Source organism: Cucurbita pepo, unplaced genomic scaffold (genome assembly GCF_057944985.1).
Source record: "Cucurbita pepo subsp. pepo isolate OVF unplaced genomic scaffold, ASM5794498v1 scafford_44, whole genome shotgun sequence".
Classification (NCBI taxonomy): Eukaryota; Viridiplantae; Streptophyta; class Magnoliopsida; order Cucurbitales; family Cucurbitaceae; genus Cucurbita; species Cucurbita pepo.
This window is the reverse complement of record NW_028257949.1, coordinates 25,908-48,443: the sequence shown is the minus strand read 5'-3', so window position 1 is coordinate 48,443 and position 22,536 is coordinate 25,908. Positions and strand designations below refer to the sequence as shown.

Here is a 22,536-nt window from a genome sequence, read left to right as displayed (position 1 = left end):
TCTAACTCTTTGACACGTCCTTCCCTATGTGTGTTAGAGTTCTTAGGGCTACCGCGACGTTTCGAGCTGTTCGATTGTGTGGCTCTTTCTTCAAAAGAGTCAATATCAAATGTTAGGTCTTTGATTGGTAGCCCAACCAAGGGAGCATCGATTGCATCGATTCCATTAACGATCTTCCCATGAGTTTATGGTGCATGACACATTTTTTATACCATTCACCTTCGAGCACTACCATAGTTATGCATCGTCCATGAGATGCATTGTGGCTAATGTAACTCTCAGGTCATATGAGAAAGTTCCTGTAGCCCTCAACTCTCAGGTCGTATAATAGAGTTCTTAGAGCTACCACGACATTTCGAGGTGTTCGATCGTGTGGCTTTTTCTTCAAAAGAGTCAACATCAAACGTCAGGTCTTTAATTGGCAACCCATCAAGGGGAGCGTCGATTGCATCGATTCCATCAACGGTCTTCCCATGAGTTTATGGTGCATGACCCATTTTTTATATCATCCACCTTCGAGCGCTACCGTCGATGAGATGCATTGTGGCCAACGTAACTCTTAGGTCCTATGAGCAAGTTCCTGTAACCTTCAAGTAGTGTTCAACGTAAAAAATAAAGTTTTTTTAATTCCTTAGCATCCTGGTTCCCATTTAAGGGTTTGTGTTTTTGGATTTTCAGTTTGTTAAGCCCAACATGAGCTTGGCTTGGGGTGTGGTTCTCTACGACCCTCCTTGTCAAACTCACTCTGGTGCTCATCTCAGTCATCTCAGCCATGATGGCGTTCAACAAAAGAGACCTTGAAAATGACCGAATTATCACATTAACCATTTGAATGACCTCAACCTCACTTGTTGAAATTGAACCAAATATCTATGACATAACACTATTAAAGGTTCAAAGTTCATAAAAGTCTTTTTAATCTAAGGTACTATTGAACTTGACCATTATAGTGCCTCTCAAATCAAATTCATAAAAGTCTTTTGAATTTAAGATACTATTGAACTCATCCATTATAGTGCTTCTCAAACCTAGGTAAAGTTTAAATATAATTGGTGACAAAAGATGAAACTATAAAATAAAAGAAATAAGAAAATAAAATTTCATTGTCGAGAATCAAACTCTGGTCTCCTCGATGAAAGCCAGATTTTCTGTGTAATGTCTTCGACACGTTTTTTTTATGTGTGTGATAGAGTTCTCAGAGATACCGCCACGTTTCTTGTTGTTCGATCACGTGACTCTTTCTTCAAAAGAGTCAACATCAAACATTAGGTCTTTGATTGGAAACCCATACAGGGGAGCGTCGATTGCTTCAATTCCATCAATGGTCTTCCCATAATTTTTTGGTGCATGACCAGTTTTTTATACAATTCACCTTCAAGCGCCACCATAGTTTTGCATCGTCCATGAGATGCATTGTGGGCCGATGTAACTCTCAGGTCCTCTGAGAAAGTTCCTATAGTCTTGAAGTATAATATCAAAACATATTAACGTATTTGATATGTTAAATATTAAAATAATTGATGTGTATCATAAACATTAAATAAAAAAATATATTTGAAATTTGAATGATATTCATATTAATTAAACATATATTATGATATTCTACCACATTTTAATATTATTTAAATAAGATATTATATCTTAATGTATTAGGTATTCAAATATATAATTTGACAAAAATAATCACAAGTTCACCGTAAATAGAACCCTAGGGTTAAGTCAAAGAGTATCAAACACTAAATACGGTGACATTTTAGGTGATATTTTGTAGAGGAAACTGATAAGGTCTCCAAAGAGTAGGTGGTCATTTCTGACATTTTAGGTTAACAACATGGTGAAAAGAAACAACATGGACATTCCCGTCATCAATAATAGTGAAAATGAAGAAATATTGCTACCCAACATGTCATGAATAAGGAAAAAGAAATAATATATTTTTAATAATAGATAGTCTTATTTCTGGAGATGCGGGGTATCGATCCCCGTACCTCTCGCATGCAAAGCGAGCGCTCTACCATCTGAGCTACATCCCCTTGATTTTTACATCATAAAACCTTAAATGTCCCATCATCAATAATAGTGAAAATAAAAAAATATCAAAATATTAACAAATAGTTTGGTTTGGTGATGCGAGGCATCGATAATTGTGAAAATGAAAAAATATAATAACAAATTAAATACTTTCTTTTGGAGATGCGGGTTATCAATCCCCGTACAACTCGCATGCAAAGCGAGCGCTCTACCATCTAAGCTACATCTCCACAATTTTTATGTCACAAAACCCTAAACTTCTCATCATGAATAATAGTGAAAATGAAAAAATATCGCTACTCATTATGTCATAAATAAGGAAATATTGAATAGAAATAAAATAGTAATAACGAATAGTTTCTTTTGGAGATGCGAGGTATCGATCCCCGTATCTCTCGCATGCTACATTCCCATGATTTTACATAAAAAAACTCTAAACTTCCCGTCATCAATGATATTGAAAATGAAAAACTATCCCTGCTCATTATGTCGTAAGTAAGGAAAAATTTAAAAGAACTAATTTATTTAGTAATCGTTTCCTTTGTTGATGCATGGTATCGATACCAGTACTTCTCACATTTGATGCAAACACTCTACCATCTAAGCTATATCCTCAAAATTCTTATGTCACAAAATCCTAAACATCTCGTCATCAATAATAAGGAAAATAAAAAAAAATAACGCTATTCATTATGTCATAAATAAGGAAAAATTGAATAGAAATAATATAGTAATAACGAATAGTTTCTTTTGGAGATATGGGGTATCAATCTCATCCCCATACCTCTCGCATGCTAAGCAAGCAATCTACCATCTAAGCTACATTCCCACAATACTTATATCAGAAAACCCTAAATGTCCCGTTATCAATTCTAGTGAAAATGAAAAAATATCTCCGCTAATTATGTCATAAATAAGGAAAGGTTGAATAGAAGTAAAATATTAATAACAAATAGTTTCTTTTGAAGATGGGGATATCCCTTTGCCTCTCACATGCTAAATCAGCTCTACCATCTAAGCTACATCCCCACAATTCTTGCATCATAAAACTCTAAATTTCCCATCATAAGCTACATCCCCACAATTCTTGCATCATAAAACCCTAAATTTCCCATCATCAATAATAGTGAATATGAAGAAAATCTAGAGATGCAGGGTATCAATCCCCATAACTCTCACATGCAAAGCGAGTGCTCTACCATCTAAGCTATATCCCCACAATTCTTATGTCACAAAGTCCTAGACATCTCGTCATCTGAAAATGAAAAACTATCCTGGCTCATTATGTCCTAAATAAGAAAAAATTGAAAAGAAATAATATATGTAGTAATCAATTCAATTGGAGATGCAAGGTATTGATCCCCGTACTTTCCACGATAATTTCAAAGCAAATAGAGAGTTATGATAAGTTAAGGTTAGATCAACTTTGAGTTCAAAGCAACAAGAACCAAAGACTGGTGCGAAAATTCTATGGACTAGTCGAAGTTATCCACAAGATAAGGAAGACATCATATAGGATCCAATTGCTCCTATGGATACAGACTAACCCTGTTGTCCACGTAAGTAACTTGAAATGTTATTATTCCGACCAAGAAAACATCAAGTAAAAGCAGGTCGTATGACGTCATGCAAAGAAGAAATTGTTTCAAGCGAAGAAAGTAGGAAAGACACCAACAGAGAAGACTTGAAGAGTTAACAAACTGTGAATTGATTTTCAATAGCTCCTAGTAGGTTGGAAAAGACTCCTCAATACTGAGATCAGCTAGAAGCGCATCGCGAGACCTAAAGTCGGCCTCATCCTACAACGTTGAGTTTATGAAGAGCCGGTTGATAGAGATATTGACAAATTGTGTAAGGGCAGATGTCGCGGTCATGATTGGCCAAGGCATGTTGCCTGTGGCTACATGTTAGATGTCTCAGCTATTCCTGTAAACGATTTGTGGTTCATGGTGGCATGCTCATTCCAAACACGTTTTACTTGCTTTCATCTTAGATAGGCCTTTACTATTATTGTTGTGCCAATACGGGGTGTATGATTAGTCCTCAAAATCATATCTACACCCATCAGGACTAAAATGTCCCAAAATGTACTATAGGAGAACGTGACCAGTTGTTGTTTCTTCACTTTTAGCTTATAACATTGCTTTATTTGAAATTGTTTTGAATGTATTTCCTCGCTCACGTTTTCTAAAATATTTCTTCTAAACGTGATTCGAGCATACACTGCTATTGTTCGTTCAGTCTAAATTTTGCATGGTTGACTTGTTCATTGGATTAGAACAAATGTCACATAATCATTGTCTCACTACTGCAAGAGTGCGATTGTGACACTTGTCTTCCGTTCAGTTGTGGGCCGCATCTTCTGACTAGTTACGTGAGTTTGGCCTGGAGCATACGTGTAGGTTGAAAAAGAAATTGTTGGATGCGGACTGCGAATAAGGGTTGGGCCACGAAAGGTTTTTTTTTTTTTACCACATATGGACTTTGGGCTAGTGAGTCTTAAATTTGGGTTCGTTTGAAAAATTTTGGTTCATTTTTTAGTTCAAACGAACCCAAATTAAACCTACTAGTTCTTTCTTCCTTGCACGACTCACTCCTATTCTCTGTTCTGCCTCTTCTTGCTTTGTGAAACTTCTTTAAAGGCTAATTTTCAACGATTATTTGGGAGCATCTTCCTTAAAAGGATTGTGACCACAAATTAAAAGGATTGTGACCACAGATGACCTATGTAGAAAATTTGTACCCCCTTTCCTAAAACCTTTAGCGGACAACATACCCAAAAAAGATGCGCTGACTAGACTGCGCTACACCTTGTCTCATCCCCCCCCCGGAGCATATGGATCCACCCAATCGATGAACATTCAAACCAAACTCGCCCATCCTTTTTGGCACAAGGACGCGAGAACCAATCCAAGTAATCTACAGTGGGGAGACCCCTTAAAGCAACAAGCGAGAATGGCTAGGTTGATAGTAGGGTTAAAGAAAAGGCGAGTATGAAAAGACTTATCGCATGACTGTCCCTGTAAGCAGCTTCATTCTTTCTTGACCTATGAACCGACTTTATGAAAAAAATCAGTCTTTCGGCTGAAAGTGTGACTTTTGGGTATGGATAAGCAGGACCTCTTGGTTCGGGAGAAACCGGAGATGTTGGCTAAGAAAGCTAAGCAGGCAAGTATAGGACGGACAAACTGCACATACAAATTGATTGACATGATCCCTCTCCCTCTCTCTTTGGCTAGTTGGCTAGTTGCACAATAAGCGGGAAAGCATACCAGGTAGGGAAAGAAAGGCTGCTAGATCTCCTGTAAGGCCAACCCTCTTGGAGGAGATAACGTGAAATGAGAAATACATTCGATTACGGCAACTAATAGATAGTGATCTTTTTGGTAGAAACTGAATGATCCCATGGCTCGAGAAAGAAAAGGAAAAGGTAGTCGTACTCCTACCTTTTCCGTCGGACGATAGGAAAGTTTGAGCTGAAAGATTGAATCACACCTGATAAGAAAGGCAGGCTTAGCAGGTTTCTCCAAACGTATAAACAAAAAGAGGAAGCAACCGGTTCTAAAGAGGATACCGATACGCATACATTCTCGCATGGAAGAACATAGCTAAACCGGATCAGGGTCCTAACCTAGTCCGACTAACCTTCTTTGGCTGGCCCCCGCCCCTTGTAACAAGGTCAACGCGTACGTGCTTTTTTCTTTCATTTAGCGAGATAGCTTATCAGCTCTTTCGGCTCATAGCAGCAGTATGAAAAGCAGAATCCTCATCATGAGTCGAGTCCGCATTGCCATACGAATCGCATCGGCCAAACCAAGAGCTCCTATTTTTTCTTTAACGAAAGCGGATCTAACAGTTTTGATAAAACCAACATCTTTTAAAGATGGAGTCGCTCTGCCTTGATCACAGTGGACATATGCAGCTCCCGCTTTACCTTTGTCTACAGTGAAAAGGAAAGTTCCCTCACGATAGGCCCTCCCAGCTCCTGAACGTCTTTCTATCAATCGAGAGAGGTATAGAATAGTACAACAAACCAACAAGACAAGAATGGACTCATAAGATGGGCGGTCAGGGAAGCGATTTCATTTGTGTTATCCGCCAAGGAAATGATCAAGGAATTCTCTATACACGGCTGAGAGATGACCGTATTGTTGCACATCCTGAATAAAGTACCGCAGGCAAGCGAAGCTTTTGAAAATGAAAGCGTGTAGAACTCAGATCCACTTTTTCTTCGATTCGTAAACTTCGGATCTGATCTTCCTTTCGTCTCCGGGTGACTGAGAGAGAATTTAGGCCTGGCGTGCATCCGATTCGGTCAACAATAAGGTACAAAGCGGATTGATTAAATGGGCTTGAAGTTCCATTATCGTTAGGTCGAAGATCTCTACTAGGTTTAGTGCACTTTGGTAATTGCGAATGTTGCCGTAATCGAATGTCTTTTTCATTCGACATTCTCTCTTACCAAGCACTCATACTTGCCAGGGTTGAGGAGACAGTCCTTGAGCTAATTGGGTTTCGAGATTGCATATACGCGAAAAGAGCTCGCTTTCGACTTTCTCCTCGGCATTTTGTGCCCGGTTCTAGTTTAGGAAAGGGTCTGATCTCTTTCATTGGAGCACATTGATGCCGAAGGAGTCTTCGTTATAGGTGGAGAGGCTATGATAGAACAATTTGAGTTCCTAGAAAGAATACAATAATAGAACAAGACCTATTTGACTGAAAAGTTCCGAGAAAGAATACAATAATAGAACAATTTGTGTAATGCTCTTCTCAAAGAACAATTTGTGTAATGCTCTTTTCGAAGTCCGGCTCGAGACGATCTTCTTGGTTCAATGTTTAAAAACCACATTTTAAATCATATTATCTTGCATAATTCATTTTGATATAATATTGTTGGGGGCATTTTGAGAATCGAACTTGAGACCTCTCACACCCAAAAGGATAACCATACCACTTAGACCACATGCCTTTATAGCAGATCAATAATTCTTAGTTGCTAGTCTATATATTTTCTGTGCCTCAATATATGAAATTTATATAAGTTGAAGTTGTGTCATTGCCACGAATTCCTCTAGGTTAGGCCCCCATTGATGACCAAACTATTTTTATTTCATTTTGTTTTTTTTTACTTTCAAAATTGTCATTTTTATCTTTTGAAGGGGCATTCCGAGAATCGAACTCGAGACCTCTTGCACCCAAAGCAAGAATCATACCACTAGACCAAATGCCCTTATTATGGACTATAGACATATATCGTGGAGTACACAAGTAAATGATATTAATAAGAGCATTATCTTTCTCTAAGGCTCATCTTTTGAGAAATGAACATAGGGGCATTCCGAGAATTGAACTCGAGACCTCTCGCACCCTAAGCGAGAATCATACCACTAGACCAAATGCCCTTTCTAAAATAGATGCAACATTTTTAACTCCTACTCAATATATTTTTTTCTCTCAAGTTTGAAATCTATTTTCTTGAGCGGTTGTTGGACTATAAAACAAAAAGTTGATGGTCTAGTATTTTACTTGTAAGTAAGGCATGTAATGTTGAATTGTTCTAATATGCAAGTGTTATCGAATAAACTACAATCCAACAAATGAATCAAACTAATCAGTTTGGGTTGGGTTGGATTTATTCGGCTCAGTTTGTCAGTTTGTTTGATTTAATTCTTCTATTTTGCTTCGTATGACAAGAAAATGAAGTTGTATTGAATGTACCATAGTTTGATTTATGACAAACTCATATGAAATATAATTGCATTAATAGTACTAAGAGTTGGAGTCTATAAATATTTCATGAACTTAAGTGCAACTCATGCTTCATTAAAGACGAGATAAACTTTAGTTAAGTAACTGGAACATTAAATTTAAATTACTTCATGTGGAGCTTCAATTACTCTATGTTAGCTACTATCTTTAGAGTTTACTAATTAGACACGAGTTCTTTGATTTAGGGGATTGTTTTATGTAATTTTCAACTACAACTTATGTTTTCAAATTTTTAGGTCATAATTTAGGTAGTGGTTGTATATTATGGATGAACACTAGAGTTTCTATCCGGTTCACCACAACTACTCTAGTTTTTGTTTGAAGGCTATAATTGTCATCTATGTTGTATGGCAATAAAATTTGTTTAGATGAAATTTTAGTTAAAGTTGCATATTTTACTTCTTGCGAGTAAAAAATTTGTTTCTTAGCATAATATGAATTTAGTTGCAGAGTTATTAGGAATAAGATGGAGAAAGAAATTTTCTTTAAAATAATAATCAGACCAAAGTTCATCTTTGTTGTTGTCTAATTGTGATTTTGCAAAAAACTTAACTAATATGAAATATCAAGGTAAATCAAGAATATATATTCACACGTCATTCAAGATGACAATAAAATGGAGTTAAATTGAACGCAGTTGTAGTTTCATGTCTAGCATAATTGTATTAATGATATTAAAGAGAACTTCGTGTTTTATTAGAAGAGACCAACTTCCTTTAAGGTACTAGGAGTTTAAACTACTTCCATTGTAATTTCAATCAATCCACAATGATTACAAATTTAGGGTTGGCTAATTGGACATCAATTATCAAGTTTAGGTTATAATTTAGGTAGTAGCCATTATAATATTAATGAGCATAAGAGTTACAATTCTTTCATGGACCATATGTGTTATAGTTAAATGAATATATATATATTATGTATGTCGAGGTTTGGGTAAAGCACAAAGTAGTAAGGAACACCATTGTCAACTCTATTGCCACCCACAACTCATGATGGAGACAGATGCAAAATATTTTAACATCCTTTGGCATCAAGATACAGGAAAGATGAACGCCGTCAAATTGGAAGCTTTACCTGTCTTAGGAGTCACAATGAGAACTCTAATCAAGCTGGAGCCTTGGACTAGGCAAATTGTTTAGTGATAGTTGAAATGGATGACTTCGACGACGTGTCAGGAATGAATGTCCTGCTGAAACACAAAGTCATTTACATGCCCCTAGCAAAATGTCTAGTAGTAATGGAGTCTAACCCGATGATCATCAGAAAAACATCCATCAACCAAGAGGGTTGAAAATGATGTCGATACTACAGTTGAGAAAGAATCATAGCCATGATGAATCTACGCTTGCTGCTACTGTTGTAATTAAAAAGGGGAGCTCGAGTGAGCCAACCTCAATAGAAACCTTGTTGCCACTACATGAACACCACGACGCAAAACAAGGTCAGATAATGGATTTATCCCCACCAGAAGAGACAAAAACAAGGTTAGATACTGAAGAAGGGAGACAGAAACAAACCACTGAAGCAACACCTGTTCACACAGAAATATCATCTACAAGGATGAAGAGAAGGGTCAGTCGGAAGCGTCAACCACAATAATTTCAAGAAAAATAAAGAGTTCATATAAGTTAAGTTCAGATAAACTTTGAGTTCAAAGCAACAAGAACCAAAAACTGGTGTGAAAATACTATGGACTAGTTAAAGTTATCCATAAGATTATGAAGACATCATATAGAATCCAATTGCTCTTATGGATGTGGACTAACCTTGTTGTCCACGTTAGTAACTTGAAACGTTATTATTTCGACCCAAAAGACATCAAGCAGAAGCAGGTGGTATGACGTCATACAAATAAGAAAAAAGTTTCAAGCGAAGAAAGTAGGAACGACACGAACAGAGAAGACATGAAGACTCAACAAACAGAGAAGTGATTTCAACAGCACCTAGTAGGTTGGAAAAGACTCCTGATTATGAGATTAGCTGGAAGTCAGCCTCATCCAATAAATTGTGTGGGGGCAGATGTCATAGTCATGATTGCCCAAGGCGTGTTGCCTGTGGTTGCATGTTGCATGTCTCAGCCATTCTTGTAAACGATTTGTTGTCCAAGGCGGTTATTTGTGCAATGTTATTGTTTACCGATTATTTGGGCGACACGCCTTGAGCAATCATGACCGTCACAATTGGCTAAGACATTTGTTGTCCATATGTTATTGTTGTCCAAGAGACTCCTCATTATGAGGTCATGATTGGCTAAGACATTTAAAGAAGTTTTACCTATGGCAACTTCTATCACAATCCTCTTCTCGCTCTCTGAAACTTCTTTAAATATTATTGTTCACTGGTTATTTGGGCGCATCTTTCTTAAAAGGGTTGTGACGATAGATGACCTAGGTAAAACTTCTATTGGGAGATCAGTGCAATAGAGAATCTGTGTCCCTTTCCTGAAACCTTCAACGGACAACATAACAAAGAGTTCCTAGAAAAAATATCATAGAACAATTTGTGTAATGCCTTTGAAGTTAGGCTCGAGGCTCTATCTTATCTCCCAAGAATATGGTTCATTCTCTATTCACATAGAAATTCTGCAATAGAAAGTGGTACCCTCATCTTCTTTTACAAAACTTTCTCAAGTCCTCATGGAATGATTTGAAAGTGGTAGCCTCATCTTCTTTTATAAGACTACCTCGGCCTTCATGGAATGATTATGCTATGTTGATTTAGGAGAAGGGAGTAGGAGTTAGAGTAGATGACTGTTTATGGTCCAAGTCCCAAAAAAGTAAGTCTTTATTTCAAGAAAGGATTGGAATCCTCATAGTTTCCAAGATTTGAAGAGAATCATACATTTTTAGTTGCTGGAATCCTCATATCTTTTATGCGCCACAATATTTGAAATTTATCCACATGTTTTTGTTTCAATTCTAGAAATAGAAATGATATCCATAGATATACATAATTTTACAATGCAAATAAGAAAAATTCGTGATCAAGTTTTAGATAAAAGTAGCAAACATGTTGATAGATATAAAAATAAATTCAAGTTCTTTCTCTGGCCTAATTATCAATTGGAAAATTTAGCTGATATGAATTGTTATTGGTTTGATACCAATAATAACAGTCATTTTAGTATGCTAAGGATCCAAATGTGTCCATGAAAATTAGTTAATGCTATATTTTTCTTATATTGGCCATAATATCTCTCAACCAAATGCATTAGTTGAAAATGTATTTAATATTTTTCTTTTGTCCTTTTCTTTTTTCAAATGGTCTTATTCTCCATTCCATTTGAAAATTGATATTTTGTTTGGTAATTTTAAACTCATTATTTTTGTTTGTTCATTCCACCTAATTTGTAAAAAAAAAAATCATACCACTAGACCAAATGCCCTTATAGTGTATATGTTTTCCGCACCTCAATATATGAAATTTATCCAACCTCAATATATGAAATTTATCCACATATTTTTGTGCTTTAGAACCTACGATTATTGTCATGTTAACTTCACATGGGATTAACTTCCTTTAAGTTTATGTAGTTTCTTTTTATTACTATGTTTACTTCTGTCTCATGTTACTCCATTTGTATTTACTTCGTTTTATACAAAAGTTCACCGTAATTAATAAATCCATGTGCTTAATACATTCCCTACAAGAATAAACTTGTTTGTATCACGATAAATTACAATGAATACGGAGAAAAGAAATCCCAAAAATAAGTAGAAGGTTGAGAATTTCACTCAACCACACAATGTCAAAGCGTGACTGCATGGCTCACACGCGATGCTCGAATTTCGAAGGGGAACTTCTCAACTTGAGAGATCAATTTCATTCCTCATAAATCTGATTTTTACATAATAATTTGTGGGTATTTATAGTCTCCCACAAAAGAAGTTAGTGGCTGAGATTTAATCTCGATCCCCTTAAGTCATTTTATATGCATTGTTATTAATTCTTTCAAGGACTTGATAAGGGTCATCCCCTCTTGGATGTAACTTTGTCTTCCTTTGAGATTGGAATCACTCCTTGCGAAAATGTATCCAAACCCAGTTACTAGTTCGAAAAATGATTTCATTCCGTCCTTTGTTAATTCTTGTAGCAACATTGAAATCTCAATTGTCTCCTTCCCCTCTTTATGCAATGTTTTGATCCCATTTGCCTTACTTGTGGCTGCTTTACTCACAAAAATATTAGAATGAATAGAAAGCAAATCAAGACGCGTAAGTGGATTAAATCCGTAAGCAACTTCAAAAAGAGAACAATGAGTGGCAAACATTCGTCCCAAGACTTAATATTCTTACAAATAATAGTCCTAAGCAATGCTCCTAGTGTTCTATTAACCACCTCAGTTTGCTCATTAATCTGAAGATGACATGTAGTTGAAAACAATAATTTGTTACCCAATTTATGACTTAATATTCTTATAAATAATAGCCCTAAGCAATGCTGCTGATATTTTATTAACTACCTCAGTTTTCTCATGAGTCTGAGGATGACATGAAGTTGAGAACAATAATTTGGTACCCAATTTATCCACCATACTCTCTAAAACTGACTTAAAAATTTAACATCCCTATCGTTTTTGTGTGCAGCAAACATTGGCAACATTGACTACAGAACTTATAAACATCGTGCTTCATGGCAAAGGTCATATGGATCGTGATGAGCATTTTCTCCCATATCTTGGTTTCGCTAACTAAAATTTTCCAATTACTCCCAAACATCGTTACCTTATATAACCTCTTGGGATAAGAATTCATATAACATTTCATAAAATAAGATCTACTGATGAATTTCATAGCATTTGAAGGTCATCTAGGTCATGAACCGAAGGTAAATTACCTTAGGGGCATTATAGTCATTTTGCACCGTTTCTTGGTTTACCTACTTATCCTTATCCAATGACTACCAAATTTCATATCTAACCTCAACATAATATAATATGCTCAGTATTAAAATTTGATATGCAGCGGAGCTCATATAGTGGGTTATTTTAACGTTACTTAAATCTCGAGCTATTTGATCGGTTCAGGGTCTTAACTCACGGTTCTTTGAATTTTTCTTTCATATATCCTTAATTCATACTTGGTTTAGGGTTCATATGAAAATCCAAGCAATTTCTACTTATTTCTTAACAAAAAGTCCAAGGTGGCTACTTGCCTCGTCGTCGACGTTTGGGACGTCCATTCTTGAGCTTCTAGTATCTGACTTACTTCAAATTTCCTTCCACATACTCCTTATTGTTTCTAGTTTCTGAAACCATAAGATTTTCTATGAGAATCGGTCTAGAATAGGGTTAAAATTGAGAAAACCCGAGAAAAGGTCAAATTTTAAGTTGACTTGGACAGTTAAGTTGAACTGGCCATATCATCGTTTTCTTCCTCTCAACAGGAAGAAGATGCGCATTTTTCGCGTCGCTGCCATCTAAAAACTCGGCCTGTCCAGCCACATTTACAGCATTTCTCTCCTCGATTTCTTCGTGAAACTTAAAGATGGGTATTACAAGGAAGGGCTAGGGATTTGATTTGATACCTTCTCGTGGATAGTAGCCTAAGATATTCGGTTCCAAAGTTCATCCAAAATCTGATTTATCGCTGGAGATAAAACAAAGGATTTCTTATTGGGTAGCCGATTCTAGGGGTTTCAAGGCCCTATTTCTTCATTGAACCTCTTCCATATCCTTTCTTCAGGGTAAAGGAATTGGTTTGGAGGAACGTCTTTGAGTGTAAGACCTTAATTTCCAAAAATTGTTCTCGGTATGCAACTCACTCAAAATGCCAAATTTTCGATCTCTTGGGTAGCTTGTTCTACGATGTTTCATCTCTCGATTCCTTCCTCAAGTTTACTCAACTTCTTCCTCTGAAGTTAGAGGAATCCTTAATTTGAAGGAAAAGAGATCGTAGATAGGAATTCGACTCTTATCCCCAATTTAATTTTGAAACCTATTTCCTTCAATTCGACACGCTCTCGAGGTTATTTTTCTTCGTGGTCTTCTATGGAAGCATTCCTTGTAGGTGCGGAAACTGATTAGAATCATTCTTGCTCGACGAATCATCATGTATCCTCGGATTGGATTTTCAAGTTTTTCTTGAAGTTCTTCAATGGCTGATTGAATTGGGGGAATGGTTTCTAGGCACTTTCAGCACTCTATTCCTTCATAGAACTTGTGGGTAATCTTGTTGAGAAACGGTAGGAATAAGTTTAAAGAGAAATGGTGGAGGATTGCTCTCGAATTTGGAAGAAATCTGAGAGTAGGAGACCCATAATCTAAACGTTTATTGTCTTCGATTGGGGGATCGACCTTTCTCGATTCTTATTCCGTATTGTTGCTCCTACTCAGACTTTATAGGAGGAGCTTAAACCGACAGTGAGAGCTCCAGATTCTTCGTTATGTAGAAGTTTGAAGAGAAATGGTGGAGGATTGCTCTCGAATTTGGAAGAAACCTGAGAGTAGGAGACCCACAATCTAAACGCTTATTGCCTTCGATTGGGGGATCGACCTTTCTCGATTCTTATTCCGTATTGTTGCTCCTACTTAAGACTTTATAGGAGTAGCTTAAACCGACATTGAGAGCTCCAGAATCTTTGTTATTTAGAGATCAAACTTTCTGGATAATTATTCGGAGATATCAACTCCGATCATATCCTTACCGACCATGGCTTTGAATACTAGTCGTTGGATGTGATGATCCGTGCGTGTTCGTTCTAGATCATAGCAAAGTTTGGAGGAGATCCGACGGTTGAAATTTGAGTTCGAAGGATTTTGCTCGGATGGTCACGGTAGATGCTCTGATTCTAATTATAGTGGCATTTCTGTAATTATCCATTCTTCTAGGGGTATTTTGGTAATTTGCCACTTTCCAAATATTTTATTATTATTTTTCTCGAAAAATTATAATTTTTCTACAAATTGCTCATCACTTTTTGATCATTTTTAGCTTTTTTTTAATCTTGATATTCCTCTAGATAAGGAATTACAAATCTGGAAAGATTCTTGATAATTGATAAAATGACTTTTTTGCCCTTTTGATTTACTTTTTCCTTTCCCATTCTTTTCAAAAGGGTGGTACACGAGTGACTTAACTAAGTCCTTTGTTCTTGCTTAATCCTTTAATTTTTTTCCTTTCTATCCTTTGGGTCTTTCATGAGTGGCTTATTCTTATGGGAGCTAATTTTCTTCATTTTTTGGGTGTTACATATACATATTCGTTACAAACACAAAATAAGAAGCAGACTCAAAAGAAGAAGAAAAATACTAGATTAAAAATAGAAGTTAGTACATGGCCCACACTCCAAAGTCCAGTCATCCACGACCAACATTAGAGGGTAACCTAACGTGGACTAATTCGTGTGAAAACCTACTAGCACTTTGAGGACCTCTTTCCTTCACCAAACTTATTTAGAAGGTGCAGGAACAAGTTTGAAAATGAATAGTGGACTATAGTTCTCGAATTCGAGGTAAACCCATGAACACGATGCCCCAAAACAAAAAACTTGTATCTCTCGATTGGGTACTCGATTAAGCTTGCTTCTTGCCCCTAATAGTCTACCCTAATTCATAATTTATAGACGAATTTTCCACTATCACTGAAACGTCTAGAATTTCTATAATTTCATTCTTTATTTTTCTGAATCTTCTGCTAGAAAAGTTTTCTCCGATTGGAGCCTTCCTTTTTTAAGCACCTTGTAATTCTTATTCTATAAAAAATTTAATGATTCGGGAAGTTTATAAAAATTAGAAAAAGTGCCATTTTCTTAATGTTTTTTCAATTTTACTTGTTCTTTGCTTCTAGATACAACCTTGTACGGATTATACACTGTCTCTTATTGGAGACCTTGAGTGTTGCAAATTCTCCTCTCCTTTGAAAACTTTCGGTCATCGAAAGTGCTTATTCTAAAATAGGTCAGGGTACAAGGTTCTTATTTGCCTTCTGTTTCTCAAGTGGCTTCTTCTACTCTATGATTCTTCCATAGGACCTTAACGAGAGAGATTTCCTTGTTTCTCAATCATTTGACTTTCTTGTCTATTATTTGAATCGGGTCTTCTTTATACGTTAGGTCATCTCTCAAGAAGAGAGTTTCATGAGCCAGTACATGCGAACGATCTAGGGTATACTTCCGTAGTATGGATACATGAAAGATATTATGTACTGCAGACATGTTTGGGCATTGCCCGATTCTATAGGCCACAGATCCAATCCTTTCTAATATCTCAAAGGGAGGGATAAACCTAGGGCTTAGCTTCCCCTTTTTACCCTACCTGAGCACCCCTCTCTTGGGGTGCTACCTTTAGGTATATATGATCCCCTACCTACAATTCCATGTCCTTGCGCCTTAGGTCTGCATTCCTTTTCTCTCAGCTTTGTGCGGTTTGTATCCTAGCTTTAATCTTCTGGACTGCGGCGTTGGTAATTTGCACCAGCTCTAGCCCAATAGTTGTCGTTTGCCCCCCTTCTTCCGAAAAGATAGGGGATCGAAATCTTCGTCCATAAAGAACCTCGTATGTGACCATTTGTATGTTGGCTTGGCAAGTATTATTATATGCGAATTTCATAAGGGGTAGGTACTTATCCGAGCTTCCTACAAATTCCATCACATATACCCTCAACATGTCTTTCAATATTTGCTTGAGCATTTCTGTTTGACCATCTGTTTATGGGTGGAATGTCATACTATAACTGCGTACCCAATTCCTTTTGTTTAATTTTCCAGAAGCGAAATTTAAATCTGGCATCTCAGTCTAATACTATTGCCTTTTGTTGAATTTCCAGAAGTGTACCCAATACCTTTACTGATGAATATTCATTTTTAATGTTAGCAAGAGTAGCTAAGTTGGGAGATTGTTAGACTGAAGATTTGAAGGTCACATGTGTTTTATCCACATTCAACGCACCTAATACAAGATAATTACCTGACTATACAATCTAAAAACATAACTTGCTTATTCAATCTAAAATTAGTGATTATTTCTTTCTTAAACATAATGAATTAGCGAAAATACCTTATGAATTTTCATTTTTAATATTAGCGGGGATAGCTCTGTTGGGAGAGCGTTAGACTGAAGATTTGAAGGTCACGTGTTTGATCTCCACGTTCACCGCACCTGATTCTAGTTGCATAACCCGACTATTCAATCTAAAATTAGTCATTGTTCCTTTATGAAATCTCAATGAATTATCGGAAATACCTAACGTGTTCTAGTTCACCGCACCTTATACAAGTTATTTCTTTCTTAAACATAATGAATTAGCGAAAATACCTTATGAATTTTCATTTTTAATATTAGCGGGGATAGCTCTGTTGGGAGAGCGTTAGACTGAAGATTTGAAGGTCACGTGTTTGATCTCCACGTTCACCGCACCCGATTCTAGTTGCATAACCCGACTATTCAATCTAAAATTAGTCATTGTTCCTTTATGAAATCTCAATGAATTATCGGAAATACCTAACGTGTTCTAGTTCACCACACCTTATACAAGTTGGATAACTTGAATATCTTATTAAAAATTAGTGATTATTTCTATTTAAAATTTCAATGAAGTAGCCAAAATACCTTTACTGATGAATTTTTATTTTTTACGTTAGTGTGGATAGTTCAGTTGAGAGAGCGTTAGATTGAAGATTTGAAGGTCTCGTGTTCGATCCACGTTCACCACACATGGTTCACGTTGCACAATTTGACTATTCAATCTAAAATTAGTGACATTTCTTTCTAAAATTTCAATTAATTAGCGGAAATACCTTCCGCACTTGTTTCTATTTGCATAACCTGACTATTCAATAAAAAATTAGTCATTATTTCTTTTTAAAATCTCAATGAATCAGCAAAAATATCTTTACTCATGAATTTTTATTTCTAATGTTGCGGGTTTAGCTCAGTTGGGAGAGCGTCAGATTGAAGATCTGAAGGTCACGTGTTCGATCCAATTGGCATAGGTTGACCATTATTCATTTTTTATGTTATCTGGGATGGCTTAGTTTGGAGAGCATTAGATTGAATATTGGAAGGTCATTTGTGTTATCCGCCAAGAAAATGATCAAGGAATTCTCTGTACACGGCTGAGAGATGACCGTATGTGCAGACCGTATTGTTGCACATCCTAAATAGGCTGAGAGATGACCGTATGTGCAGACCGTATTGTTGCACATCCTAAATAAAGTACTGCAGGCAAGCGAAGCTTTTGAAAATGAAAGCATGTAGAACTCAGATCCACTTTTTCTTCGATTCGTAAACTTCGGATCTGATCTTCCTTTCGTCTCCAAGTGACTGAGAGAGAATTTAGGCCTGGCATGCATCCGATTCGGTCAACAATAAGGTACAAAGCGGATTGATTAAATGGGCTTGAAGTTGCATTATTGTTAGGTCGAAGATCTCTACTAGGTTTAGTGCAGTTTGGTAATTGCGAATGTTGCCGTAATCGAATGTCTTTTTCATTCGACATTCTCTCTTACCAAGCACTCATACTTGCCAGGGTTGAGGAGACAGTCCTTGAGCTAATTGGGTTTCGAGATTGCGTATACGCGAAAAGAGCTCGCTTTCGACTTTCTCCTCGGCATTTTGTGCTCGGTTCTAGTTCAGGAAAGGGTCTGATCTCTTTCATTGGAGCATATTGATGCCGAAGGAGTCTTCGAAACCGGTGGAGAGGCTATGATGACTTCAGGCTATTCAAATAGCATGACCGATATCACAAGAAAGGGTATCTAAGTCACACTAGTGGAATAGCTTTTTCATAATAATTATCTCGATATATGATACCAAAAACCTGCCTGATGACTGATAAGGTAAGGGGTTTAAACATATATCGTGGAGTACACAACAGATGACCTATTTGATTAAAAAGTTCCTAGAAAGAATACAATAGAATAAAGGATTGTGACAACAGATGACCTATTTGACTGAAAAGTTCCTAGAAAGAATACAATATAACAAAGGATTGTGACAACAGACGACCTATTTGACTGAAAAGTTCCTAGAAAGAATACAATAGAACAAAGGATTGTGACAACAGATGACCTATTTGACTGAAAAGTTCCTAGAAAGAAAGGATTGTGACAATAGATGACCTATTTGACGGAAAAGTTCCTAGAAAGAAAGGATTGTGACAACAGATGACCTATTTGACTGAAAAGTTCCTAGAAAGAAAGGATTGTGACAACAGATGACCTTTCTGACTGAAAAGTTCCTAGAAAGAAAGGATTGTGACAACAGATGACCTATTTGACTGAAAAGTTCCTAGACAACAGATGACCTATTTGACTGAAAAGTTCCGTTCCTAAAAAGAAAGGATTGTGACAACAGATGACCTATTTGACTGAAAAGTTCCGTTCCTAGAAAGAAAGGATTGTGACAACAGATGACCTATTTGACTGAAAAGTTCCTAGACAACAGATGAAGGATTGTGACAACAGATGAAGGATTGTGAGAACAGATGACCTATTTGACTGAAAAGTTCCTAGACAACAGATGAAGGATTGTGACAACAGATGACCTATTTGACTGAAAAGTTCCTAGACAACAGATGAAGGCTATTTGACTGAAAAGTTCCGTTCCTAGAAAGAAAGGATTGTGACAACAGATGACCTATTTGACTGAAAAGTTCCGTTCCTAAAAAGAAAGGATTGTGACAACAGATGACAACAGATGACCTATTTGACTGAAAAGTTCCTAGACAACAGATGAAGGATTGTGACAACAGATGACCTATTTGACTGAAAAGTTCCTAGACAACAGATGAAGGATTGTGAGAACAGATGACCTATTTGACTGAAAAGTTCCTAGACAACAGATGAAGGATTGTGAGAACAGATGACCTATTTGACTGAAAAGTTCCTAGACAACAGATGAAGGATTGTGACAACAGATGACCTATTTGACTGAAAAGTTCTAGAAAGAATACAATAATAGAACAATTTTTGTAATGCTCTTTTCGAAGTCCGGCTCGAGACGATCTTCTTGGTTCAATGTTTAAAAACCACATTTTAAATCATATTATCTTGCATAATTCATTTTGATACTCGAGACGATCTTCTTGGTTCAATGTTTAAAAACCACATTTTAAATCATATTATCTTGCATAATTCATTTTGATATAATATTGTTGGGGGCATTTTGAGAATCGAACTTGAGACCTCTCACACCCAAAAGGATAATCATACCACTTAGACCACATGCCTTTATAGCAAATCTATAATTCTTAGTTGCAAGTCTATATATTTTTCGTGCCTCAATATATGAAATTTATATAAGTTGAAGTTGTTCATTGCCACGCATTCCTTTGGGTTAGGCCCCATTGATGACTATACTATTTTTATTTCATTTTGTTTTTTTTTTTCTTTCAAAATTGTCATTTTTATCTTTTGGAGGGGCATCCCGAGAATCGAACTCGAGACCTCTTGCACCTAAAGCAAGAATCATACCACTAGACCAAATGCCCCTAATATGGACTATAAACATATATCGTGGAGTACACAAGTAAATGATATTAATAAGAGCATTCTCTTTCTCTAAGGCTCATCTTTTGAGAAATGAACATAGGGGCATTCCGAGAATTGAACTCGAGACCTCTCGCACCCTAAGCGAGAATCATACCACTAGACCAAATGCCCTTTCTAAAAAAAATGCAACATTTTTAACTCCTACTCAATATATTTTTTTCTCTCAAGTTTGAAATCTATTTTCTTGAGCGGTTGTTGGACTATAAAACAAAAAGTTGATGGTCTAGTATTTTACTTGTAAGTAAGGCATGTAATGTTGAATTGTTCTAATATGCAAGTGTTATCGAATAAACTACAACCCAACAAATGAATCAAACTAATCAGTTTGGGTTGGGGTTGGATTTATTCGGCTTAGTTCGTCAGTTTGTTTGATTTAATTCTTCTATTTTGCTTCGTATGACAAGAAAATGAAGTTGTATTGAATGTATCATAGTTTGATTTATGACAAACTCATATGAAATATAATTGCATTAATAGTACTAAGAGTTGGAGTCTATAAATATTTCATAACTTAAGTGCAACTCATGCTTCATTAAGATGAGATAAACTTTAGTTAAGTAACTGGAACTTTAAATTACTTCATGTGGAGCTTCAATTACTCTATGTTAGCTACTATCTTTAGGGTTTACTAATTAGACACGAGTTCTTTGATTTAGGGGATTGTTTTATGTAATTTTCAACTAAAACTTATGTTTTCAAATTTTTAGGTCATAATTTAGGTAGTGGTTGTATATTATGGATGAACACTAGAGTTTCTATCCCGTTCACCACAACTACTCTAGTTTTTGTTTGAAGGCTATAATTGTCATCTATGTTGTATGGCAATAAAATTTGTTTAGATGAAATTTTAGTTAAAGTTGCATATTTTACTTCTTGCGAGTAAAAAATTTGTTTCTTAACATAATATGAATTTAGTTGCAGAGTTATTAGGAATAAGATGGAGAAAGAAATTTTCTTTAAAATAATAAACAGACCAAAGTTCATCTTTGTTGTTGTCTAATTGTGATTTTGCAAAAAGCTTAACTAATATGAAATATCAAGGTAAATCAAGAATATATATTCACACGTCATTCAAGATGACAATAAAATGGAGTTAAATTGAACGCAGTTGTAGTTTCATGTCTAGCATAATTGTATTAATGATATTAAAGAGAACTTCGTGTTTTATTAGAAGAGACCAACTTCCTTTAAGGTACTAGGAGTTTAAACTACTTCCATTGTAATTTCAATCAATCCACAATGATTACAAATTTAGGGTTGGCTAATTGGACATCAATTATCAACTTTAGGTAATAATTTAGGTAGTAGCCATTATAATATTAATGAGCATAAGAGTTACAATTCTTTCATGGACCATATGTGTTATAGTTAAATGAATATATATATATATTATGTATGTCGAGGTTTGGGTAAAGCACAAAGTAGTAAGGAACACCATTGTCAACTCTAAAGCCACCCACAACTCATGATGGAGACAGATGCAAAATATTTTAACATCCTTTGGCATCAAGATACAGGAAAGATGAACGCCGTCAAATTGGAAGCTTTACCTGTCTTAGGAGTCACAATGAGAACTCTAATCAAGTTGGAGCCTTGGACTAGGCAAATTGTTTAGTGATAGTTGAAATGGATGACTTCGACGTCGTGTCAGGAATGAACGTCCTGCTGAAACACAAAGTCATTTACATGCCCCTAGCAAAATGTCTAGTAGTAATGGAGTCTAACCCGATGATCATCAGAAAAACATCCATCAACCAAGAGGGTTGAAAATGATGTCGATACTACAGTTGAAAAAGAATCATAGCCATGATGAATCTACGCTTGCTGCTACTGTTGTAATTAAAAAGGGGAGCTCGAGTGAGCCAACCTCAATAGAAACCTTGTTGCCACTACATGAACACCACGACGCAAAACAAGGTCAGATAATGGATTTATCCCCACCAGAAGAGACAAAAACAAGGTTAGATACTGAAGAAGGGAGACAGAAACAAACCACTGAAGCAACACCTGTTCACACAGAAATATCATCTAGACGGATGAAGAGAAGGGTCAGTCGGAAGCGTCAACCACAATAATTTCAAGAAAAATAAAGAGTTCATATAAGTTAAGTTCAGATAAACTTCGAGTTCAAAGCAACAAGAACCAAAAACTGGTGTGAAAATACTATGGACTAGTTAAAGTTATCCATAAGATTATGAAGACATCATATAGAATCCAATTTCTCTTATGGATGCGGACTAACCT

At 36.2% G+C, this 22,536-nt stretch overlaps 5 non-coding genes across 5 annotated transcripts; all 5 read right to left on the bottom strand.

Annotated features, from left to right (window-relative positions):
* Positions 1-1,960: 1,960 nt before the first annotated feature.
* Positions 1,961-2,033, bottom strand: TRNAA-UGC (transfer RNA alanine (anticodon UGC)). Its single transcript has one exon. It is a non-coding gene; the product is annotated as a tRNA-Ala (tRNA).
* Positions 2,034-7,189: 5,156 nt separating this feature from the next.
* Positions 7,190-7,261, bottom strand: TRNAP-UGG (transfer RNA proline (anticodon UGG)). The gene has a single exon. It is a non-coding gene; the product is annotated as a tRNA-Pro (tRNA).
* A 100-nt stretch (positions 7,262-7,361) lies between these two features.
* On the bottom strand, positions 7,362-7,433 carry TRNAP-AGG (transfer RNA proline (anticodon AGG)). Its single transcript has one exon. It is a non-coding gene; the product is annotated as a tRNA-Pro (tRNA).
* Positions 7,434-20,159: 12,726 nt separating this feature from the next.
* TRNAL-UAG (transfer RNA leucine (anticodon UAG)) lies at positions 20,160-20,231 on the bottom strand. The gene has a single exon. It is a non-coding gene; the product is annotated as a tRNA-Leu (tRNA).
* A 100-nt stretch (positions 20,232-20,331) lies between these two features.
* On the bottom strand, positions 20,332-20,403 carry TRNAP-AGG (transfer RNA proline (anticodon AGG)). Its single transcript has one exon. It is a non-coding gene; the product is annotated as a tRNA-Pro (tRNA).
* Between the last annotated feature and the right edge of the window lie 2,133 nt (positions 20,404-22,536).